The sequence below is a fragment of the Lepidochelys olivacea genome (genome assembly GCF_965140295.1).
Source record: "Lepidochelys olivacea isolate rLepOli2 genome assembly, chromosome: 14".
NCBI classification, from domain to species: Eukaryota; Metazoa; Chordata; order Testudines; family Cheloniidae; genus Lepidochelys; species Lepidochelys olivacea.
The window spans coordinates 37,123,142-37,143,809 of record NC_140424.1 but is presented as its reverse complement, the minus strand read 5'-3'; the positions used below and the strand labels follow the sequence as shown (position 1 = coordinate 37,143,809).

The following is a 20,668-nucleotide window of genomic DNA, read 5'->3' as shown; positions in this document are numbered from 1 at the left end:
TGGACCCCTAACTACAAGATAAGTACTCCTCTGCCTGTCTTCCCCCAGTTCATGAATCACTCTGGGGCTTGGGCAGGACATCCAGAGAGAGGCCTGAATTGTTCTGAAGGCCATACATTTACTGAGAGCTTTTCTCAAGGCCTCCTTGACTTTGTTTCTCAGGCTGTATATGAGGGGATTGACCAGGGGAGTCAGGACCATGTACAAGAGAGAAAACGTTTTGTTCAAGTCTCTCAATGTATCAGTTTTTGGTAACACATATACAATAGTGATGGTCCAATAGAAAATTGTCCACCACAGTAAGGTGAGAGGAGCAGATGGAGAATGGCTTCTGCCTGCCAGTGGTGGAAGGGATTTGCAGGATGGCAAAGATGATACAACATAAGCTGTCACAGTCAGTAGAAATGGGGGCAGGGTGAATATAAAGGACAGGATGGAAGCCAAAAGTTCCACATTGCGAGTGTCACTGCAGGACATCTTCAGCAATGGGTTGAAATCTCAAAAAAAACCACAACAACGGTCAATTTCATTGGGGCCGCAGAAAGTTAATTGTAACATCATTCCCGTTACTATGGAACTACCCAGTAACCCACTGATCCAAGACTCAGCTGCTAGCTGGAGGCAGAACCTAAGATGCATAATTATTGTATAATGCAGGGGTTTACATGTTGCTAAATACCTATCATAAGACATCTCTGCTCAGAGACAGCATTCTGTAGCTGCTAAGCAGCCAAAGATATAATTTTGTGTGACACATGCATAGAAAGAAATGGTTCTGTCCCCTGTCAGGAGGATGGCCGAGATGTAGCAGGTCTCCAAGCAGGACAAGTTCCTCAGGAAAAAGTACGTGGGGGTGTGAAGGTGTTGATCAGCCACAACCAGCACAACAAGGAGGGTATTCCCAGTCTCAGTGTAGATCACTAGAAACAGCAGGAAGAGAAGGGTCTGCAGCTTAGGGGTATTCCTGAATCCCAGGAGGACGAATTCCATGATGGATGTTTGATTTTTCCCATTCTGCGTCTGCCATGGGTTTTGTCTAGGGGAAAACCAAACAAACTCTGAAGGATACTTTGGAAAGCACAGCAGAGTTAAATGTTCATACATTGACATCACTCTATTCCACGTGTCCTTTTGGGTACTCGTAAAGGGCTGTCTGGAAAAGGTTAAGTCTTCAAACTGAATCTGATATTTTTGGAGAGTGTGTTGAGATCTCTTTCAGATAGAATCACAAATCCAGAACAATGCACTATAGCTTAAATCTGACAGCGATATTGAAATTCTTGGGATGAGGGGGAAAACCAACAGTATAAAGCTTTCATCTCCACCATCTTTTCATGCATGCTTTGGGACACTTGACCCCGTACTTTCCCCTTATTCCTTCCAAGATTGCCCTGCCATAGAGCAGGCACATTTAGGTGAAGGCTGTCAAAGAGGATCTGGATTGAAACCTTCTTCCTATTGGTATAAGCCTGGCTTCATCCTTCCCATGCCATTGGTGCTGACATGTACACGCTCGAGAATCATTTGTGGGCAGGATCTACAGACAGGCAGACACACACACCATTGCAAATGACACACATTAAAAACAGTGCTATGCCACGGGTATTCAAGGCCTGATTCACAACTGCCTTGTGTATATAGGGCTGGTTGAAATGTTTTAATCAAAACTGTTTACAGTGGAAAATTGTGTTTTGGTTGAAACACAATTTGCTGTACTTTGCTCCTCACACCTCTATCATCCACAATGGGCCAGGGCCTCCATGATGCACAGCTTCCCCTCACCTAAAAGGGAGACTGTGGTGCATTGTGGGAGATGGAGTCCAGCTGGGAATCCCAACTCATAAAGGAGAATGGGGACCTCAGGAGCCCACTGCAAATTGCATTTTTGCCCCAAATCTTTTGGTTTTCAGCAGAAACTTGAACTTTTCCATAGCACAAATAATGTTGGGAGCAACGCTACTTGTGCTTTGTACGATCATTTACACCTCTGCAAAGTGAGTGCCAAGGCATGTGAGACACTTTTCATACCCATTTTACCCAGGGGCACATATGGTGGTGGGAGTCTGCTATAGACCACCGGACCAGGGGCTTGAGGTGGACGAGGCTTTCTTCCGGCAACTCACGGAAGTTACTAGATCGCAGGCCCTGGTTCTCATGGGAGACTTCAATCACCCTGATATCTGCTGGGAGAGCAATACAACAGTGCACAGACAATCTAGGAAGTTTCTGAAAAGTGTAGGGGACAATTTCCTGCTGGAGGAACCAACTAGGGGCAGAGCTTTTCTTGACCTGCTGCTCGGAAACCGGGAAGAATTGGTAGGGGAAGCAAAAGTGGATGGGAACCTGGGAGGCAATGACCATGAGATGGTAGAGTTCAGGATCCTGACACAGGGAAGAAAGGAAAGCAGCAGAATACGGACCCTGGACTTCAGAAAAGCAGACTTTGACTCCCTCAGGGAACTGATGGGCAGGATCCCCTGGGAGAATAACATGAGGGGGAAAGGAGTCCAGGAGAGCTGGCTGTATTTTAAAGAATCCTTATTGAGGTTACAGGGACAAACCATCCCGATGTGTTGAAAGAATAGTAAATATGGCAGGCGACCAGCTTGGCTTAACAGTGAACTCCTTGCTGATCTTGAACACAAAAAAGAAGCTTACAAGAAGTGGAAGACAGGACAAATGACCGGGGAAGAGAATAAAAAATTGCTCGGGGATGCAGGAGTGAAATCAGGAAGACCAAATCACACCTGGAGTTGCAGCTAGCAAGAGATGTTCAGAATAACAAGAAGGGTTTCTTCAGGTATGTTAGCAACAAGAAGAAAGTCAAGGAAAGTGTGGGCCCCTTACTGAATGAGGGAGGCAACCTAGTGACAGAGGATGTGGAAAGAGGTAATGTACTCAATGCTTTTTTGCCTCTGTTTTCACGAACAAGGTCAGCTCCCAGACTACTGCACTGGGCAGCGCAGCATGGGGAGAAGGTGACCAGCCCTCTGTGGAGAAAGAAGTGGTTCAGGACTATTTAGAAAAGCTGGATGAGCACAAGTCCATGGGGCCGGATGCGTTGCATCCAAGAGTACTGAAGCAGTTGGCGGATGTGATTGCAGAGCGATTGGCCATTATCTTTGAAAACTCATGGTGATCGGGGGAAGTCCCGGAAGACTGGAAAAAGGCTAATGTAGAGCCCATCTTTAAAAAAGGGAAGGAGGAGGATCCGGGGAACTACAGGCAGGTCAGCCTCTCCTCAGTCCCTGGAAAAAATCATGGAGCAGGTCCTCAAGGAATCAATCCTGAAGCACTTACACGAGAGGAAAGTGATCAGGAACAGTCAGCATGGATTCACCAAGGGCAAATCATGTCTGACTAATCTAATTGCCTTCTATGACGAGATAACTGGCTCTGTGGATGAGGGGAAAGAGGTGGACATGTTGTTCCTTGACTTTAGCAAAGCTTTTGACACGGTCTCCCACAGTATTCTTGCCAGCAAGTTAAAGAAATATGGGCTGGATGAATGGACTATAAGGTGGATAGAAAGTTGGCTAGATTGTCGGGCTCAATGGGTAGTGATCAATAGCTCCATGTCTAGTTGGCAGCCGGTATCAAGTGGAGTGCCCCAGGGGTCGGTCCTCAGTCTGGTTTTGTTCAATATCTTCATAAATGATCTGGAGGATGGTGTGGATTGCACCCTCAGGAAGTTTGCAGATGACACTAAACTGGCAGGAGAGCTAGATACACTGGAGGGTAGGGATAGGATCCAGAGGGCCCTAGACAAATTAGAGAATTGGGCCAAAAGAAATCTGAGGTTCAACAAGGACAAGTGCAGAGTCCTGCACCTAGGATGGAAGAATCCCATGCACCGCTACAGACTAGGGACCGAATGGCTAGGCAGCAGTTCTGCAGAAAAGGACCTAGAGGTTACAGTGGACAAGAAGCTGGATATGAGTCAACAATGTGCCCTTGTTGCCAAGAAGGCCAATGGCATTTTGGGATGTATAAGTAGGGGCTTTGTCAGCAGATCGAGGGACGTGATCATTCTCCTCTATTCGACATTGGTGAGGCCTCATCTGGAGTACTGTGTCCAGTTCTGGGCCCCCCACTACAAGAAGGTTGTGGAAAAATTGGGAAACAAAAATGATTAGGGGAATGGAACACATGACTTATGAGGAGAGGCTGAGGGAACTGGGATTGTTTAGTCTGCGGAATGGAAGAATGAGGGGGGATTTGATAGCTGCTTTCAACTCCCTGACAGGGGGTTCCAAAGAGGATGGATCTAGACTGTTCTCAGTGGTAGCAGATGACAGAATAAGGAGTAATGGTCTCAAGTTGCAGTGGGGGAGGTTTAGGTTGGATATTAGGAAAAACTTTTTCACTAGGAGGGTGGTGAAACACTGGAATGCGTTACCTAGGGAGGTGGTGGAATCTTCTTCCTTAGAAGTTTTTAAGGTCAGGCTTGACAAAGCCCTGGCTGGGATGATTTAATTGGGGATCAGTCCTGCTTTGAGCAGGGGGTTGGACTAGATGACCTCCTGAGGTCCCTTCCAACCCTGATATTCTATGATTCTATGCAGTCTCAAGGCAGGAAAATTTCCGTTTTGTTTTTGTTTTTGTTTTCTTTTTATCAAAACAGTTTGGCCATAAACTGAAAGTTTTTACCTAAATAATAGGAGTTGCTGTGCCTTCTGGGAGTTGTAGTTTGCTCTTAGTGTCCCTATTCTCCTTTCCAAGCTGGGATTCCCCTGCTGGACTACATCCCCCATAGTGCATCATGGTCTGCCATTTTAGTGAGGGATAGCTGTGCAAGATGGAGTCCTTGTTCCTCCTGCATTGTGGAAGGTGTATTCCAGACAGGGGGATCCCAGACCCTTGAGAACGGAGACATGTGGAGCAAACTACGTATCCCAGGAGGCACTGCAACTCTAATTTTTGGCCAGAAACTTTCTTGTCAAGGTCTTTTTATTTGTTTGTTTGTTTGTTTTTCTGAAAACTTAAAAATTTCCCATTGAAAAAACTGTTTTGGACCAGTTCAACTAAGACCCCATTATACCAATACAGTGGGTGTGGAGTGAGAATTTTACCAATATGTGTTATGTATGTTGCTGAAGAAATTATAGGTAGGTCACTCTGGGGTTTGCTGCCACGTGCCTCTGTTATTATTTTTTTCCTCTTTACAGAGGTAGCCAAAAAGAGTCCTTCTGTGAAGTTCTGGTGTCATATTAGCAGACGTATTTTTAAATGTTGTAACAACTGTCATATTTCATCAGGTCGGGTGAAAATGTATTATACACTAACGGACAGATTTTCAAAGGTATTTAGGTGCCTAAAGATGCAGATAGGTGCCTAATTGGATTTACTAATGCACTTAAATGGGTTATGGGTCATATTTTTAAAGGTATTTAGATACCTAGTGGGATTTCCAAAAGCATCTAAACAACTAATATCTGTTGAAATCAATGAATTTTAGGTACTGAAGTGTTGTAAAATCCCACTAGGTGCCCAACTGAATCTTTAGGCCCTTAAATACATTTTGAAAATTTGACCTTCAGTAAATATTGAATAAAGTTAAAAGGGATGGAATAACAAGGACATATTTGGAGAGAGAAGATCTTTCTTGTTTAATTAAATTCTTTCTTTCTTTTCAGAAAACACGTGGCACATATACAATGGGCACATCAAACATCCATCACCAAGTTCATCCTCCTGGGATTCGGGAACCTGAATGAAGTTAAGATTCTGCTTTTTGTGGTGTTTCTAGTGATCTACATTGTGACTATGGCCGGGAACCTTCTCATTGTTGCACTAGTTGTGGCTGATCAGCACCTTCATACCCCCATGTACTTCTTTATGGGGAACTTGTCTTTCCTTGAAACCTGCTACACCTCAGTCTTTGTCCCCAGATGCTGCCTGGGTTCCTGGCAGAAGATGGGACAATCTCCTTCAGGGATTGTATCACGAAGTTGTTCTTCTTCAGTGCTTTGGCTTGCATAGAGTGCTTCCTTCTTGCAGTCATGGCTTATGACCATTATTTATCCATATGCAACTCACTCAGCTATAAGATTATAATGAACCTCATGGTCTTCCTTCAGTTGGTATCTGCCTCCTGGATAACTGGTATATCAGTCAGTGCATTAGCAGTGGGGATGGTGCCCCACCTAAGCTTCTGCGGCTCCAGTGAAATTAATAATTTCTTCTGTGACATGGAGGAGCTGCTCAAATTATCCTGGGCAAAAAGCCCACTGGTGGAAATGATCATTCTGGTCTCCTGCTCCCTGGTAACCCTGGTCCCTTTCCTCTTCATCATTGTGTCTTACGTTCTTATCCTCTCAGCCATCCTGCAAATTGTCTCCGCTGCCGGGAGGCAGAAGGCATTTTCCACCGGTGCCTCTCACCTACTGGTGGTGAGTCTGTATTATGGGACCATCATTATCATGTATGTGGTGCCATACACAGAGCAGTCCCCAGGCTTCCATAAAGCTCTGTCCCTATGTACACGGTCGTCACCCTGATGTTCAACCCCGTCATCTACAGTCTAAGGAACAAAGAGGTGAAGAGGGCCTTTAGGAAAGTCGTGCTGCATAACTTTGGCATAATTAAGCTGTGATTTTCAGAAGGACCTAAAGATGTTTGCTGCCCAATTCCCAGTGTCAGATGATTGCCTAATTCCTTTAGGCCACTTTGAATAATCTAGCCCAGATCTCAATAGAATTTGATTATGTACATCACTTAGACACTGTGATACAAACCCACACTGGCCAGGAAGAGGATAATGAGCTGCTGTGGGCTCAGTCACTCTGTCCCACTCCATTGCCACTATATAAATTCATGGTGTGCCCACACTTTGAATAGTGTGTGCAGTTCTGGTCATCCCACTTCAAAAAAGATATGTGAGAATTGGAAAAGGTACAGAGAAGGGCAACAAAAATGGTTAGGAGTATAGAACAGCTTCCGTATGAGGAGAGATTACAAAGACTGGAACTGTTCAGCTCAGAAAAGAGATGATTAAGATGGGGAATGATAGAAGTCTATAAAATCATGACTGGTGTGGAGAAAGTGAATAAGGTAGTGTTATTCACCCCTTCACATAGCACAAGAACCAGGGGTCACCCAATGAAATTAATTGGCAGCAGGTTTAAAACAAACAAAAGGAAGTACTTCTTCAAACAACACACAGTCAACCTGTGGAACTCATTGCCTGGAGATGTTGTGAAGGCCAAAAGTATAACTGGATTAAAAAAATAATTACATCAGTTCATGGAGGATGATAATGGAAAACAAGAGATAGCCCTAAACACCATTAACTGAAAGCGGGCATATCATGTAGACATCAAGTTGGGGTAGAAAAATAACATACCCATGCAAAAATAGTGAACAGCAGTAAAGCAGCAGGTCATGACATTGAATGCAGCAGCAAGTGCTTAACCACAATGTTGGCACGTGTCCAAAGTCTTAATCATAGAGTTTAAGAAGAGCAAAGAAATCACAGAGAGAGAGAGACGATGCTGCTTGAGAACTGCTAGCAAGAGCTGCTGTCACAAATCATTCTCCCCAGATGACTTGCAGATGATTGGTCCTCGGAAGTGGGATGCCAGGGTAACAGAGGATAGGTCCATCAATGGCTATTAGCCAAGATGGTCAGGAATGCAACCCCATTCTCTGAGTGTCCCTAGCCTCTGATTGCCAGAAGCTGGGACTGGACGACAGGGGATGGATCACTCAATGATTCCCTGTTCTGGTCATTCTCTCTGAAGCATCTGGCATTGGCCACTGTCAACAGACAGGATACTGGGCTAGATGGACCATAGGTCTGACCCAGTATGGCCATTCTTATGTTCTTATTGTGGTGTTTAGATGTTGCTTGTAATTATTAGAATTGGGAGTCTGAAAGGACAGGAAACAGGAAGGATGGGGGAGGAATTAAGAGGCTGGGAGAGAGCTACAGAGGGTGCAGCAGCAGCTTGGTAAAGAGGTTTCCACTTTGAAAATAAAGTCCTGTTGAAGCTTGTTAGTACCTTGCCTGGTTGATACAACGCTTATATACCACTACACCTGCAAGAGGTGTCAGCCTTGGAGGGAGGAGCTAACAGGGGAAAGCCCAGCTCAGTTGGGAGCTGGCTGGGAGGGGATGCAGATCTCCAGCTCTCAGTATGTGAGAGAGGCCTGGCTGGGAGCAGGAACTGACTAGAGACTGGTGCTGGCCAGACCCTCCCTGAGGGAAGGTGGGCGTGATACGGGGCTATTGTTTCAATTTACTCCCAGTGTCTTGCCTGTTGCTGCTGAGTGAGATGGCTGAAAGTGGCACCTCCCCTGCAGCAGGCGATGCTAAATAAAACCTTTCTGTCTTTTGCACATGATCAAGGACCCAGCATTGGGCTGTCACAAGCCCAGGGGCAACCTGCACACAGACACCAGTGAAATAACCCAGCCTTAGTTTATGGAGCTTATTTACTGATGTACATTGTCACGGTTCAGGGTTAGCTGCCCCATGGAGCCCTCTCAGTCTCTCTGAGGCCCTGTTCTTCACCTCTCTAGGGTAGAACCCCACGACATTCCCAGTCTTTACTATCACAAATTTTAAAAATAATATAAGCATGTTTTTACATTTTAAAAAGATGCTGTTTACTTAATTTCCCTAACTATCATCTCTGACACAAAGGAAGATTTTAGTAATTCTTTGTTGAAGTGCCTTGCACAGTAAGAAAACACCCGGTAAAAATAGCTTAAGGGAATGTAAACTGTGAAGAAATAAGTTCCTGAGGAATAACAATGTTATACAAAACCCTCATGCAAAGAAGGGTTTTACAATAATAAAATAAAATATAAAAAGACATGTTATTGCTTTCTAACTGCTTAAAGGAGCTCTTACAAAAATACTGTTACTTTGTTTTTTAAAGTTTTGCCTAAACAAATTACCCGGAATTAAAAACGAGTTGGGCCTCGAGCTAACGCTGCAGCGAGGGGGATGTCTGCGCGGCCATGGCGGGGTGTGACTGCAGCTCGTGTAGACACACCCGAGTCAGCTTTAATCTAGCCAGCTCAGGTACCCGAGCAATGGCGCTGCAGCAGCGTGTGCTTCAGGCTGGGCTGTAGCAGCCCAGCTGGAACCCGGTGACCTTACTTGCATGGCTAGTCGCAGCTGAAGCGAGCCCTGCCGCAGCGCTAATGCTCCAGTACTTGGTCGCTAGAATAAAGCTCGCCGGGGACTGTCTACACCAGCTGAAATCACGTCCCACGATTGCAGGGTAGACTGACCCAAAAACAAGCCCATAAACTCCACCCCAAGAATGCAAATTTAATGAGACAGGTCTGAAAAAATGATGAGAATGGCTTAAAAATCCTGAGATATTGAAAAAAGATACATTGTTGCGGGGAGGCTTATTCATCTTCTGTCTCCTGAGCATTTAGATGTCACATTTCCAGCTTTCCTCTGCAACCATGACGGCTAGAATCTTACTTCTTTGAAAGGTGAGGTTCGCTGGAAATCTCAAGACTCTTGAAGCTGGGGCTTTAAGAGAAACGCCAAATTTCATGAGACTGGCAGTAAAATCATGAGCCCTGGCAACAGAGGCTGCTTAGATACTCTATCAATGGGCCATAAACAAAGCCCTAAGGGGTGGGATGTTTAAAATGTGTTAAGGGAGTACAAAGAGCATATTCCGTCAAAAGTGACTTGAGCACCTAACTCCTATATGTCTTCAATACTTTGGGAATCCCACCCTAGATAGATACGCAGAATTTGTAAGCTACATATACATACATGTTTGTTAGTCAGTGCTCACATGACACCACTCTAACACAGAAATGTACACTGTGCAGAATCATAGTACAGCTGCCTGGAAAACAAATGTGTCTGCAAGATTTCTCTGTGGCCTTTCCTACTTTACAAAGGGAAAGAAGTAAGAAAGGAATTTTGGGCCCAGCTGTGAGCCATGTTACAATCTCATTTACACCCCCCGGTAAACGTGGAGTAACTTTACTGAAGCTGATGATGTTACTCCACATTTACACTGAGGTTAGAATCTGGCCTGTTATTTATCATGGTGAGTTTTTTCTTGCTTGTTAATTTCCAAATATTTTTTCTTGTCCTGTGTGTGACAATAACACTTTACAACCCTCTTTCCTTCTGTTTGTTGAGTATTAGGTGAGTCACCACACTGAACTTTTAGGTGTCTAGAAAATCACTGGGATCACAAAGCCTGAATTAGGTGCCCAGGCCCCTATGCAATGAATGGGAGGGATAGACACCTAAGAATAGGAGTACTTGTGGCACCTTAGAGACTAACCAATTTATTTGAGCATAAGCTTTTGTGAGCTACAACTCACTTAGAATGGGATCCATAAAAGCCAGCACATGCTAGGAGCTGACGGAGTTAGTCCATGGGAAATGCCAAGGAGAGGGCTGTGTGCTAAGCCCAGCCCCTTGCAGGGAGTTCAGTGCCTACTTTTGATTGGGATGCTCAGCTGTGAACCTTCTCTTTGAGTTAGGAGCCTAACATGTTTCTTGCAAGAAGCTGGGGTGGGAGGAAGAGGAATGCCATAGTGACTTCTAGCCCAAATCTTAGAGCACTTCCCTGGAATGCGGGAGACCCTCCTCTTCAAGTCCCCCCACTGCCTGTGGGGAAGAAGGGATTTGAACAGAGATCTGCCACCTCTCAGGTGAGTGCCCGAACCACTGGGCTATGGGATATTCTGACATGGTGCTCCCTCAGTCCTCCTACTGAAGCTGTTCCACTGTGTCTGAATAACAAAAGGGGAAAGGAATGGGATTCTGGGCCACTCCCTTCCTAGGTAATTGCTCTAAAACCACCAGGCTATAGAGTCATTCTCATGCTGTCGCAGGCCAGGTCGACACAACACACTTACTTTGGTATAACTACGTCACTCAGGGGTGTGAAAAATCCTCACCCCTGAGCGATGTAGTTATAGTGACCTTAACTCCCACGTGTAGACAGTGCTATGTTGGCAGGAGAGCTTCTTGTGGCAGTGGCATTACTAAGCCATTGGGCAAACTCTCTCCCATCAGTTTAGTGTCTTCATCAGAAGGGCTACAGTGGCGCAAGTGCATTTTTGTAGCTGGGACTCGAGCTATATACATTTTGTTTTTTTCTATCTAGCTCATCCATTGGCCTCCAGTGGAGTGTCACTGATTTTCACCAGGTGGGGATCTGGCCAACTGACTCCAAAGAAGCCAATGATTTAAGCCATCTGGGGAGCTGTCCCTTTGTCTTCCTACTGAGATCACAATCTGACCTATTATTTGTAATGAAGTCCTCTTCTTTTGCTAGTTAATTTCTGTATCACTGGCCCTGGGATGTTTGTAATAAGACAGCACAACCTTCTTTTGTGCTGTCCATTGAACATTCAATAAATGCATCAGGAATCTCCTGGGTATGTCTCATGGCTTCCTAATACTTCACACTAAATTGGAACAGGGGGTGGATTTTCAAAGATGCCTAAATTAGAATTTTTGAAAAATAGCCTGACAAAAGGATTTTCGGAAAATAGGATTTTATCAACAACACAATGTCTCCATCTTAGAGCAATTGTTTCAAGCCCCCTGTAGACTCGGGCAGATGTTGCTGCATTGGTCAGACTCGGGGAAGCTTCCCCTCTCAGGGAGATTGGTTCAGGCTCCCTGCAGACTCAGGGAGATGCTATTCTGTACTCTTGGTTCAACTTTTACAGATTTCTGCACAGCCATGACACTCATAAATGTATTCACAAACATGGTGCAGATTTCTAAATAATCAGAAGAAAGACATAATACAATTCCCAAGGAATCAAAGCAATCTGAATTGTGCGTTTTTATTTGTTTACATATTTATGAAGACATTAAAACAAATCTGATCAGTTCTAACTTCTTAATTCTGTGCTCAGGTTTTAAGCCTGTAAGTGATTGGAGTGAAGGCTGTTATTGTTCACAGATCATTAGAAGAAGAAGAAATCTGGATATTTCAGTGAAAATCTCCTCACTTCAGTTTTCAGCAGCAATGATTCCAAGGTGCACAATCCAGATCCAAAGCCTGGGGACATTCAAACACAATAAAATGTTTTGAGACCTTCCAGCAATCTGACCATTGGGTCTAACTCTCCGGCTGCTGTGTGCACTGCCTTGAAAGACATGGTTAAGCCAACCTAAGCCCCAGTGTAGACGCACGGTATAGAATTCTTCCATCATCCTACCTACCGCCTTTCAAGGGGGTGGATTTACTACAGCGACAGAGAAAACCCTTCCGTCACTGTAGCAAGTGTCTATACTACCAGTGCTGCAGCTATGTCACTCTGGTGTTTGTAGTGTAGAGATACCCTCAATTTCCATCAGTGGTGTGGAGTAGTCAGAGGATATCAGTGAATCTGGCCTATGTTCCTAGAAACCAGGCTGGGCTAAGATTTTCAAAAGGGACTAGTGAATTTGGGATCCCAACTTCAAAAGCCTTAAAGGTGCCTGATTTCCAAAAGGCAGGTGCTCAGCACTTTCTGAAAATCCAGACCCTTTAAATATCCATCTATCTATCTAGCTATCCTCTCCAAATTACATATCATCATGTGTAGGATTCTGGAAAGTAATGACTTCTCATTACTAAATTTAAACACATGCATACTTTTTCATGAGTGCTCCAATTATTATTCTTAATATTTTCCCTCAATGTTACATCCTGGTGATGTTTTTTTGTTTGTTTGTTTAACAATAGCCTTCATAACATACAAGATCTTTTAGAATAAATAAGGGAAAGCTAGTGTCTAAAATGTACCTCCACGAGTCACCAATAAATTCTGACCACAAACATAGGTTTGGGTAGTCAGTACTTCTGTTAAAACCTCTGCAAAATTCTTGCATTTTAGATGCTCAAATGCACTCGTTCTTCTTTGACTTTCCTTAAAATTCTCACAGTGCCTAAAGGCGCTGTCTTCTGGATGTCATGGATCGTGATGTCTTGCACTCCTAACGTGTTCCTGAACTGCTCATTCATACCTATGGGGATTATTATTATTATTATTATTTATTATTTTATTATCATTATTTAAAAGCCCTGTGAGGTTAGGAAGTGTTTTTTATCCCCATTTTATCCACATCCTCTCTGAGTCAGTCCCCATTGCACAGAAGGGATGAAGAGAGAGCCAGAGTTTTCTAGGAATTTAGGTACCTAATAATTCAGATAGGCACTTTTGAAAATCTTACAAGGTGTCTATCTCCCACAGAAATCAAAGAGAGTTAGGGATCAGGTTTTAAAAGATATTTATATGCCTAAAGATGTAGATTGGTGCCTAAATCCCATTTATTCCAATGGGTGTTAGACTCCCTGGCACTTTTGAAAGTCCCACTAGGTGTCTAATCATCTTTAAAAATCTGGCCATAGTTGCTTAACATGCTTAAGCACTTGTGAAAATCTCATTAGGCAACTATCTGCCTCTTTAGACACCTAAATACTGCTGAAAATCTGGCCCTACATGACTTTTTAAAAAAGGATTTATTCTTGCCGTAGGTGACTCACCCTGCAAGCTTTTAGCGGAGCAAGGAATTTAATCTTGGTTTTCTTAATCTCAGGGTAGGGTGAGAACCACCAGATTATACTTCCTCTAAACCACCAGTTTATCCTTCCCCTATGTTTTAAATTGGGCATGTGAAAAGTAGCTGCTTTTCAAGTCAATGGGAACACTGTGATTGACTCCAGTGGCTTCAGGGTTGGGTTCTAATTTAGCCTGAGGCAAAACCCTTTCTGTAATGGGGGCAACCTCTTCCCAGCCACCCTCCTCCTCCGTGCCCCCTTCATCTCCTTGTTTCTCAGGCTGCAGATGTTGGGGTTCATCATGGGGGTGACCACGGTATAGAAGAGGGACAGCAGCTTGTCATTCTCTAGCGTGTAGTTTGATTTGGGATGCAGATATATGACCATGCCAGAGCCGTAGAAGAGTGTCGCCATCACAAGATGTGAGGAGCAGGTGGAGAAGGCTCTGTGCCTGCTCCTTGGTGAGGACATTCTCAGGACAGTGGCGATGATGTGGGCATAGGAGGTGAGGATGAGCATGAACGGGGTGGCGAGGAAGACCACAGTGACTGTGATGTTGGACATTTTGTTGCGGGATGTGTCGGCACAAACCAGCTGGAGCACCGACAGCACATTGCAGAAGAAATGGTCAATTTTGTTGGGGCCACAGAATGGGGAGGTGAAGACCAAGGTGGTTTGGATGAATGAGACAGGTTGTGCCTCTAGCTAGTGGTCGGGTCATGGATAACTGGATTTATGTCTGCTGCCTTCTTACTATCTACGATGTCACAATTAACATTCTGTGGCCCCCATGAAATTGACCATTTCTTTTGTGATTTTAGTCCAATAATAAAACTATTCTGCAGTGACACCCACATCCTGGAAGTGCAGCTGTCATACATTCCTCCATATTGACATTTCCTCCATTTCTATTGACGCTGACATCCCATGTATGTATCATCTCCACCATCCTGAGAATCCCTTCCACCATCGGGAGGCAAAAGACCTTTTCCACCTGCTCCTCTCATCTCATTGTGGTGACAATTTTCTATGGGACTCTAATCATTGTGTATTTGGTATCAGACTCTGATGTACTGAGGGACCTGAGCAAAGTGTTCTCTGTCTTCTATGGAGTCCTGACCCCATTGGTCAACCCCCTCATATACAGTCTGAGAAACAAGGAGGTGAAGGAAGCCTTTGAGAAAAGCTGTCCTATATTTTTTGTCTTTTAAATGAATAGAGAGATTTTAGGCTTATATATATGTATTCATGATTATCAGAATCATGGCTTTCTGAATCCAAGTGTAGAGTCTGGGTATTGCCTACTGTGGCCCTCTGACTCGTGTTACAGGAAAACTAGGACACCAAGGAATATCCTTAGACATTCACTGGACCCTCACTCCCACACTAATGTCTGAAGAATACTGTGCATCCTCCCTGAATTTGGATTATTATTCTTTGAGTGGATGAATTTGCAAGTAAATATTTTAATTAGTTCATTACAATAAAATAATTAAAATAAGATCCTTAAGAAATTTAGCATTTGTCATATCTAGCTTTGGGCCGAGTGATCTTAAAACTGGAATGAAACATTCTCTTCACACTTTCTTCAATGTAAGAACTCATTTAAAATATGTATGTAGGTTACATTTGAAGACACTATGTTTTTATGAAGCTAAATTGTTAAAAAGAATTTTGTCAAATCACTAGATTAGGAATACATTTTACACATGGCCAAGTCAGTAGCTCAGGTCACTTTGTGTCGGGACCTTGGTGAAATCAGAGGTAAATCAACCAATCCCCACTCTTCATCTCCTGCTAATTGGAATGTGGCAGTTCTATTACCTGAAATGACTGAATAAGGGAAGGTAACTCTACAGGTGGGCCAAGAGTTCTCACTGATGACTTAGCCCCCATCAGTGTTATTCAGCATTTCATTGCCACAAGCTACCTGTTCCTGTGCTTCATCAGAGATGGGGACACTGCTACACTGTCCCAGGACCAGCCCAAGGGAAGGATTTCTGACTCAGGAAGACACAGTTCCCTCCTCTCTTCTCCCCCCTTGCTCCGTGACAGCTGTGGTTTGCGGCTGGCCAGGTCACTGGGGCTGGAAACTAACATTCTGCCATTCTCTGATCCTTCCCACCCACAGCCTGATAAAAGGTGTCCACATCTTTCTTAAAGTGTGGTACTCAAATCTGGACACAATACTTGTCGCCCCTGGGTCATGAGCAGTCAGACCTAGTGGCAGTCGGGAGTCAGGTACTCGAGGGTCAGAATCCGAGACAGGCCAGAGTGCAAACCAGGAGACAGGCTGGGTCAGAAGCTGGAGTCTATGATCTCTCAGGAGCAGGTCTGAAGAAAGATCAGTGGGCAGTCTGTGGAGGCTTCAGCAACCTAGAACCCTTGTGGTCCCAAGTTCTAGTGCTGCAGGTTACTCCATCTAACTCCTCACCAGTGCTGAGAAGAGCTGAAAAATCATATGCCATATCTTGCATATGATACCCTTATTAATACACTTGTGACAAAGTGGGAATGTTTGTAATATGCATGTCTTATGCATGTCTCAGTTTCCCCTATAAGCTTAGTGACTACCCAGTTGGGGGGAAAAGAGTTAAATTTGCTCTCCAGGCAACCTAAGAGACATAGATGTGTGTGTCACTCACTGTCTGCATGGAATGAAGAGTCAGGGAGACAATGGAAGTTCCAAAGACTCATGGAATTCTAAAGCTGTTCTTGCAACCTCTTTCAGTTTGGTGTCACCTGCAAATTTTATAACCAGAAATGTATAAGGCAAATGTGTATGGGGGTAGATAGATACTTTCTGTCTCTCTGAAATGTATTGAATCCAGAATCACCTGTAACAAAAACTCAGGCCTCTGCACTTAACCTAAAGTAATAACATTCTTTGCATGTCAATTTGTGGCAGGCTGCTGTCTTTGTTTTGTCCAGACACTAGAGGGAGACAGAATCTTGCCCATATATATGGTGATCTTTACACTAGGTTACCACACCCACTAAAGTGCTAAGGTCTTACTGATCCACCAAAGAAGAGAGACCAGAGCCAGCATAGTTGCAGCGTGCAAGGCAATTCCAGCAGCACTCTGGGGAGATGTGTCTAGAGATGAGTGATGTCACTCTTCTGCTATAAATCTAGTTGCATTAGGTGGGGGGTATGGGTGAGAACAGGGGTCAAAATTCAATTGCCTGTGAATCTTCGATCCTCAATGTGAGTAGCCCCATTAACGTCACAGGAAGCTTGCCTGAATAAGAATTCAGTCACTCACTTTTTGGCATTAACTTTGAAAGGATTTTGGGGTTGCCATATGTGGCTGTCGCGGAGAACACATATTGGAGAGGCTGTTTCCAGGCTATGGCAGAATGGAGGCAGAGTAATGAATGGCTGGTAAAGAGGAGCAATCACTATCATTGAGTGTGATACATGGGAAAGGACAGGGGGTGCTGAAGAAACAGAACAGTTCCACCCAGATCCCACCCAAGGGCCATGTTCTTCCTGAATCCCAGAGTGTATACAACAGCTTTGAACTATTCATGTATTGTGGAGGGAGGATCGCACCCCAGGAAGAGCTGGGAGATGAAGGCAGAAAAAAGATATACAACATTTAGGAGGAGGAAGAGAGGAAAAAATCTCCTTTTTCTCCATCATGCGGAAAGACAAGGGAGATCCTGAAATGCTGCATGAAAGAAGTAATAAGAAAGAGGCAATGATGGTCCAACTCCATCAAAGATATTGGAAATACAGCAGGACTGAATCTGCTTCCTAGCATGAAATGAGGATGATGGAGGGTCACCAATAACCCTGGTGCTCCAGACTGGCAATGGCTACGGAATGATGATCATATTGCACCTCTCTGATGCTTTGTCTGATGACCAATAGCCCCCTCCTCAGCTCTTGCAGTCTCCTCGGATTGAAGCTCTCTGTTCTAAAACCCATCCCTGTATCAGATGGAGAAGAAAACCTTGTGTTGTTATGGAAGGCTGACCTCTTGGTCAGTTGTTACTAAGGATGGCTCCAGTTGCTGGGCAACATCGCAGCAGATGCTTTTTGGGAATAATTCCCACGTGGTCACCAGACTATATATGGAGGTGATGGCAACACAGCACATGGGGAATGGTGCTGTGAAAGTGATAATCTGTGTCTGTGCAGGTGCATTGGGCATGAATTTATAGAGAGACATTAAAAATTGAAGACGATGCCTCTCTTTTGGTGTCATTCTTCTCTCATCTATCCCAGGTTTATAGCAGTGCATCTCTATTGACTTCAGTGCAATTATTCCTGATTTATATTAGGGTAAGTGAGAGGAGAATTGTTTCCTTATTAACTCCTCAAAAAGCTTAAATCTTCATTTTATTTTTCATGTTAACTGAGTTACAGTAATTCACTTTTAAGTGTGCACATTTCTTTTTATTTATTGATTTATTTATATTTTATTGATTTCACACACACACAAACAAAGGTAATGGGAGAATAAAAAAAAAGAACAGAAAAGTGTGAGGGTAAAGAAGGGAGGAATCAGAGTAAGGAGGGCAAAGGAGGGCAACATCTTGATCTCTATCCACTAGGGATAAATGAACAGCTTTTAAAAGTTATAGCTAATCTTTTCGAATATGTCTGAGATCCTTCTTCTTCTAAATGTTACCTGCCATTTAGCTGCCATGTCAGCCAGGTCACTTGTCAAGCTTCTATTCCTGGAGGCAATCTGGTCACTTCTTCTCTACTAGCTGAAAGCCTGTGCTGTCATAAGAGTGTAATTTGTAAACTCACATGTGATAAAAAAAACCCACATGGCTGAGAATTTAAAAACTGGACAATAACAGACTGTTTATCCCAGTGATAATGGAACCAGGTGATAATCTAAACAGAAAGAGCTGTGAACCATGCTTGTAACCATTTCCATCATTTCATATGGATTCAACGGAAATTCTAGTGTTCAGAGTGGTGTTTGGGGTTATTGTGTGTGCTGGTTGAGTTGTGTGGGTGGTTGTGTTCATTTGTGTATTTCTCGTGTTGTACTGGGACATTTGTGTTAATTTGTGTAGATGTGCACTGCAGTGAGGGGCTATGTGTGCTTGGGGTTATTGTGTGTGGTAGTTGTTTTATTGTGTACATGGTTGTGTTGATATATCAGCCTTCTCGATGTCATCCATTATTAGCTCTCCTTTCCTGACAGCTATAGGACCCCCACTTTTCTTCATCTTTCTCTTGCTCCTAATGTACTTACAATTCCTTTTCTTATTTATGACCCTTGCTAGTTATAACTCATTTTGTGCCTTAGCCTTTCTGATTTTGTCCCTACGTACTTACGGTATTCTTTTGTATTCATCCTTAGCTATTGGTCTATGCTGCCACATTTTACAGGATCCCTTTGGTTTTTCAGGCTTAGTATGCTTTAGAGTGACACACAGAGTCACTCTCCTGGAATCTTACTATATAGATTTTACGTTCAACTGAGTCAGTCATGGCCAATGTTTGGAATTTCAACCTGTCTGCCCTATTTTTGCCATTGAAAATCTCCCTTTATGTCAATTAGGTGAATAAGTCCCATTGAAACACTTTCAGCATTTCAGAAACCTCAGTCCATTCATTCTAGTTTAAGCAACATTCCAAACTGGGTTAATTTCCTTCTGAGTGATCCCATTTCTTGCATTTCATGTTCCCACTGTATGTGAGTCATTCTCCTGCACCCACTGGAAAATTATTAGATTCTCATGACTAGGGCATATACACCTGAATGAGAGAGAGAGAGTGTGGTGGGTGAGGGCATGTATGGGCTTGGGCATTAATTGTGTGTCAGATTATATCTGTAGTTATGTTGAACAGATCAAGAACATATTTCCACATATGTGACGTCATTCCATCATATTGCCAAATTTCAACCCTATCTGTGCTTTCTGGCAGTAGCAACGAGGTTACAAAAACAGTGAGAGTCAAATAACAAACCATGACAACAGTGCTTTTAGTAGCAAATCTCTGATGGTCATCAGAATCCTTGTGTCTCATAGGTGACTCTAGAAATCAGCAGATCCTGCGAGGGGTGAGTTCTCTTCTTTGGATGACAGAATGTCCCTATGGGTTTGTCTACGGGACAATTTCAAATTTTAGTCACAGCGGAAACCTAGATGCAACTGTGACATCCTGGTCCTGTTCCCCGCTCTGAACTGACTCTGGACTGTTGTCGTTGGCTCCAGCTTCTGAATCCCATGTGCTGCTGAGCCCCCTGATCTAGGTAGTAACTGGTCACTGTTCCTAGCTCTGTATCTCTCAGCACACTCCCACTGCTTCACCAGCGGTGAGCCATTCAGTGTTGATGGTCCTTAATGGCTTTCTCACTGCTTTCCAGGCATAGCTTCTCCACAACCAGGTACATGTTTCCTGGTACCAAAGAGATGATCTCATCCAGAAAGATGATTACAGTAGAAATAACATTCATAAAACCAAATGGAATTAACAACTGGAAAAGCATATATTCCCCAAACTGTCACAGCAGCCTTAGCCAAGGAAGTATTGGCAGACCTCCTTAATGTAGTTATCCCCCCTATGCTCATTAGCATGCTGTCTCAGGGCCAGATGTTCAAAGGTACTGGGGGTCCTGTCTGCAGGTTTATGTGCATGGATAGTTTTGGGCACTTTTGAAAATGTTATCCATCAATTTTTATTGATGTTTGGCTCTCAGAAATAATGGTGCATATCCTTGAAGATAAACAAACAAACTATCTGATTCTATTTAGGAGAGATTTGAGAGAGATATCCCTGCAGAATGAAGGGAAAAAGGGAAATGTCTAGAAATGTTCAGTGCTATTAAAAGAACAATTGATGCCATTTCTGCAGAAATTGAGATGGAAATATAAACATATGCTGTGACTGTGAGGCATGGTTAGGTTCTCTTCCTATTCTGTATTGAAAGTTATGCATGGTCGCATAGCAGTTTTATAGCATTTAAGTTATACAGCACTCATGAACAGAGATATTAAAGAACTTTGTCAAGTGTCTTAAGTAGCATCTCTATTTTACACAAGAGCAATGGAGCATATGCTGAGAGCTCTTGTTTCATAAACCTCAAATCACATTAAGAAAACGGTAAGTGGTATTGTCATCAACGATTTCACAGAGGAGGGAACAGAGGCAGAGAGAGGAAAGGACAAGCTCAAGGTCTGGGAGTGGATGAGCC

At 43.6% G+C, this 20,668-nt stretch overlaps 2 pseudogenes across 2 annotated transcripts in view; one reads left to right on the top strand and one right to left on the bottom strand.

The window, feature by feature from the left end:
- The window catches only part of LOC311530619 (olfactory receptor 5AP2-like), a 404,829-nt pseudogene that overhangs the window by 370,620 nt on the left and 13,541 nt on the right, over positions 1–20,668 (bottom strand). The gene's annotated exons all lie outside the window — the stretch shown is intronic.
- Positions 3,057–6,799, top strand: LOC311530212 (olfactory receptor 5AP2-like; annotated as a pseudogene). Its single transcript has 2 exons — positions 3,057–3,073; positions 5,637–6,799. The product of its transcript is annotated as an olfactory receptor 5AP2-like (transcript).